We start from the raw sequence: 5,833 nt of genomic DNA on the forward strand, positions 1-5,833 counted from the left end.
TTTTGTGATTTTCTTATGTGTTATAAATCTGCTTGCGGGTAAAGAAGATTAGAGTGGGATGTGACACCTTTGCTCAGGTCACATCCCTGATCCAATGTAAACGGAGTTTCCCTGGGGTGTGGCCTGCATCACCTTTTATCTTACAAGAGATAAAAGGGAAGGGAAACAAGCAGAGAGTGAGGACCTTATACCACCAAGAAAGAAGCACCAGGAGCAGAGCGTGTCCTTTGGACCCAGGGTTCCTGCATGGAGAAGCTCCTAGTTCAGGGGAAGATTGACCTACCTCCAGAGCCGGCAGACAGAGAAAGCCTTCCCCTGGAGTTGACACCCTGAATTTGGACTTGTAGCCTACTAGACTGTGAGAGAATAAATTTCTCTTTGTTAAAGCCATCCACTTGTGGTATTTCTGTTACAGCAGCACTAGATGACTAAGACAGGGGGCCAGAAATCCCAACAGGGACTGAGATAGAATCCCATAACACCAGACTCTGGGCTTGAAGTCGAGTTTATTTTGATTTAGAAAATATTAATGTAAATAGAGCATTCCTGAAGACAACAAATGTGGGGGCTGCAAATTTATAGAGACTGTAAACATACTCCTTCACACAGAGTCACTCTTACTCCCATACACTGCATATGGACCCAGCCCTGAGGATACGGAACACATGAGTCAAAGTGGCAAACAGGGTCAAAATGACAGCAAGACCAAACATGGATGTCAGTGGGGAATCATGATGAACCTGGAGAAACCAGTATTGGTCCAGACTCCCATCCCCCCTCATTTCTTGAAGAAAAGAATATTAATAAAATAAAACTCCAAACCCAGATCCTGGAGCAATAATAGAACACTAGTGCCAAACTTCACAGCCGTGGGGAGGATGTATGTAGCTGAGCAATCTGTGGACAGCAGTTCTCTGCTGACTGAAGCCAAAACACACTGAAAACCAAGTCCTGTGGAAAACGCAAACTTTATGAATCACTCATGTGGCCACAAAGCCAGCTCTATGGCTCTAATTGAAAGATTTGTGCAAGAAATCTGTCCCCACAATGCAGACCACCAGGGCTGATGCACAGCATAGCAGGGGTCCCAGAGAAGATAGAAAAGTTGCTCAGCCTCGTGGGACCTTCTTGGCAAACTCATCACAGAATACAAGTGGCAAGCTGGCTGCATTAGACATGATAGAAGAAAGGGCCACTTCCTTTTCCTGAGTGGACATGCCTGGAGAAAGAGTACCAGGGGGAGACGCGAATCCTTTTTTAGCTACTTAACCTCTTTCTTCCCTCCCTTTTCTCATCAGTGAAATAGGAATCATAATAGTACTTATCTCATGGGGTAGCTATGAAGATGAGATGAGTTAGTATATGTAAAGCACTTGGAAAGTGCCTGGCCCATCAAGAGAGCCACATAAGTTCTCACCTGAAACAAGCACTCTTCAGCAAAGCTGAAATTTCAGAATCTTTCCTCTAACTTGCATTGCTTCCAGCCCTCCCCCAAAATTCTCATTTTTCCTTTCTATATCTCTGATTCCCTTCCCAGTTTGTCTCACAACAACCTATTCACAATCTGGAGAACTTCCCACTCACTGTCACAGGATCTAAGGACAGGAAAGGCTCTCCTCAGTCCCTCAGCTTCCTCCTCTGCCCCAAGGCAGAGCTCTGTTCACACCGACTTAGACAGATGGATGTCGTTTCAATACAGGAAATATTTATTGAGCATCCACTCTGGGCCAAGTCCCGTGCACAGTGCTGCTAAGAGTACAGGCAGAAGTATGACATGATGAGTTCCTGCAGTCCACGTGGGAGAACAGTGGTTGCAGAAGGAGAGTAAGACAGCTCACATGTGCCTGTCACACAGGGCAGGGTGATCTTGGTGAGCATCCTGAGAAAGGGGCAACCTCAGAGCCTAGAGGGTCAAAGGTTGAAGAGATTACGTCGGATGAGGGATGATGAAAGACTTCATGAAGGAAGTGGTATTAAAACTGGACTTTCAATGATGCATGGAGGAGAGAAATGGGGGCATAGATAAACAGAGGAACAGCAGAAGAAGGGCCGGAGCATGTGAGGGAGTCATGAACTCTCCAGTTTGGCCAAAGCATAGGGGAAGGATGCACACGTTAGAAAGTGAGATTGGAAAGGCACGGCATGATGAACCGCGTGAGAGATTTCGTATGCCAGGCTGAGTAGTTTGACTATATTCTTAAAGATTTCCAGGGAAGAAAGCAGAAGATAAGCTGTCATGAGATTCCCTCCCAAAGTGGTCATGAAGGCAGGAATGGAGGTGAGTTCAACAGCACAGACTTCCCCTCACTTGGGCTATCTGGGTACTGCTGCTGCTGAGTGTCCTACTTCCCAGCAGCAGAGACCACACTAGTCCTACAAGATGGCATCATTTTTCTGGGAGGACCAACCAGTCACCTAATGGAAGGCTAGTTAATTACCTAAGACTTCTTCCTTTATGGAGGAGGCAGCAATTTGACTTCTCTGCAGTAGACACTATCCTTCATATAGATTTGTTTCTCTGCCTGCGGAGGTGCTGCCAATCCATGGGTTCTGATTTGTCCTCCTAGGTTCCAGTTTGTCCTCCTGGGTTTGACCAAATCATCTCATAGCAAAGGAAGTGCAGCAGTGGAATCATGCTCACAGAATTCACTGGTATTATCATGTTCTCCATCATCATGAAGCAACTGGCCTGCCAGACTGTGGAATGGCCTTTTGAAGTCTCAGTTATGATGCCGATATGAGGCTCATTTGTCATAGGGGTAGCAGCAAGTCTACAGCTCCAGATCTCACAGGATCTTTTCCTTCAGGTTCTCTGAGTTCTGGGCCTACTTTACACGCAGCTACATGGAAAAGAAAATCAGCTCCTTCTGCCAACCACGTTCCTGAGGATGTGGAACACAGAGATTCTAGTTCATCTTCGTGGGTTCAAGTTTGTCCTGGCTCTCCTCACTTCATGTCCAGCTTCTCTTCCTGACTGCCAGCTCTGCTGACTTATAGGAAATTCAGGACCACCATTAGATACAGCGACTGGCTTCTCAAACCTTACACAACACACTCAGTCCCTTACTCCTCTAGGAAGCCTACCCTGACAGCTTCCACCCATAATGGCCCTCTCCTTCCCCAGGATTTTTAAAGCTATCATTGTCCACATCACTCCTTCAGCATTTAATCAGATATAGTTTTGTAATGTTGTTAAGCTTTATATTTTTCATTTTACCAGAAGAGATGTGGTATGCGTTGAGAGTCCCCCTCCTAGAGGAAATACTGTTCCTTCTCTCAAGCAGCTTATACCCTGATTCCCATTTGTACCTTATCTCCATCCCATTCATTCTATTTGTTGAAAAATATCTATTGAGTGCCTACTATGTTCCATGTACTGTTGTAGATTCTAGGGATAGAGTAGGGGCCAAGACAGAAAAGAGCTCAGCCTTCATGGCACTTACATTCTAGATGGAAGACACACATAAGAAACACATAAACAAATACAGGAAATATCTTTGTAAGGGAAGTCCTTGTTGTCAAGCCCTGCATAGCCTCCATCCTTGCCACCTTGGCCCCTTTGTTCTCTGGGGAAAGAGGCTGACTGACAGTCACAGAGCATGCCATTTTGCTCACCAGATTATTACAAGCCTTCCCTACAGGTAGTGATAAGTCTATTAAAAAAAATAAACAGAGTAGTAGGTTATTGATTGCTGTGTGAGGTGTGCTCCTTTAGATTGAGTGGTCAGGGAAGATCTCTTTTAGGGAGAGACGAACACAGACCTGGATGACCAAAAGGAGCTACCTTCTGTTACTTAAAGACCAAATTGTAAAGTTAATCTCCAACAACTTGTATATAAAATAAAAATGGGAAGAAGGAGAGAGAAGAAAGTAGTTAGTATACACAAATAAACACACATATAACAAACAAGAGAAAATATGCAAAGCAGCCACAGTCTTCTTTTCTGTAATTAGTCATGGGGTTGTAATTGATATCTATGGCTTCCTCCTTCCACTAACCATTTCGTGCTTCCTCCACCCTCATTCAGAACCTCAGTTGGCTGGAGTTCTTTACCTGGTCGAGTGACCTAAACCTTAATTCCTGAAGGGTCTGACTCTTCAATCACCCTGCCTTTTTTTAATTGGGATTGTTTACCATTAACATTTACTACTGGGCATGAAAGTACTAAGAGGTGCCCCAGGTAATCCCTTGGGTTTCAGAAATAGTCCTCCCAGCCACCATTGTGTAGCAGCAATCCAATCACCCTTTGGTAATCAGGATCAATCACTCCAGCCAGTAGAGTAACCCCTTTTTATGCCTGTTGGTTTGGTGGCATAAGAAGCCCCAGATGGCCAGGTCTCATCTTTCAATTTACTAGAGCCATTGTTGTAGTTCCCGGTTGGAGCATTCCCCACTTAGTGACTAAGACCTGCAAACCAGCAGAGCTTAAGTTTACCTGAACAGAAAGCAAAAACCCTGTGTGTGGGTTATTGGGCATAATAATGAGAGGAACAATTCCCACTTATACCCTTTGATTTCCAGGCCCACATATTCTTTCTATGGGGGAGACAGCACCACACTATGGTCTCTGATTAAAAGCATATACTGTGTCTTGTAAGACAGTACCCTGTCTTTTCAGGATGTTGTCTCCCAACTGGTACTGCAACTGAGTCTTCAGTAAGTCACTGAAACTTTCAATTAACCCAGCCTTTTACAGTTGATGGGGAATGTATAAGACCAGTTAATTCCATGAGCACGAGCCCATTGCTACACTTCACTTTGGCTAATCAGCTTCCATATGCATGCTTCTATACACATTTGAACTTAACGAATAACAATTACCAAACAGTGTTATGTTTCTACTTAACTAGATACAGCTTTCTTCCAATTCTTCTTCTCCGTATCCCCAAAATGAGGTGACACACAGCCCTAACAGTCGTTGTATTTATCACTATAGATATATTAATCACTCCTCATATCTAACACAGACTCAACAGTGGCATTAGCCAGGTCAGTCTTTGGAAGGGAAGTCCTTGTTGTCAAGCCCTGCATAGCCTCCATCCTTGCCACCTTGGCCCCTTTGTTCACTGGGGAAAGAGGCTGACTGACAGTCACAGAGCATGCCATTTTGCTCACCTGATTATTACAAGCCTTCCCTACAGTGGATGCCCTTTGGTGGGAATCACATATGGGACAAAAGTATCTTTAGTGTGTGCCCATTCTGAGAGACATCCATCTACATACCTCTTTCCCAGACTTTCTTGTCACTAATCTTTAAATCATGTTCCTTCCAAGTCGCTGACCATCCAGACAAACCATAGCAACTGCCAATGCATTGAAGTAGATCCATACTTTTGGCCATCTCTTATTTCTAACTAGTGGACAACAAAATGAGCTGCCAAAAGTTTTGCCCACAGGGTCCAATCAGGAGACAGTAATCACACAGTATTTCACACAGAAAAAACTTAATGTAAAGAATTGTTAACAGGGGATTGGAGTAATGGGGACTTGGCTAGTAAGTGTTTGGAAGAGAACTCTAAATAATACAGAAATAGCAGATAGCAGATATTGGTAACATCCGCTACCCCCAGGGCTGAGACAGAGAGTCGTAAGGAAGACTCACCTCACCCACTCAGGACTAATAGCAAGATCTTGGAGAGGTTATAGCCACGACTCACTGGATGGTGGAAAAGTCACTAAGTGCTTTGCCAATGGGATTTGCTTGCTGGAAATCTGTTCCCTGGGGAGTTAGGAGAAGGTGTCCACAGATATATGCTTCACCTTGAAACTTGCTGAGAAGTCACTTGAGGAAGTGCTGCAGGAGGCCATTCACAAGGAAGTGCCTTGCTAGTG

Source organism: Trichechus manatus, unplaced genomic scaffold, assembly GCF_000243295.1.
Source record: "Trichechus manatus latirostris isolate Lorelei unplaced genomic scaffold, TriManLat1.0 scaffold00127, whole genome shotgun sequence".
NCBI lineage: Eukaryota > Metazoa > Chordata > Mammalia > Sirenia > Trichechidae > Trichechus > Trichechus manatus.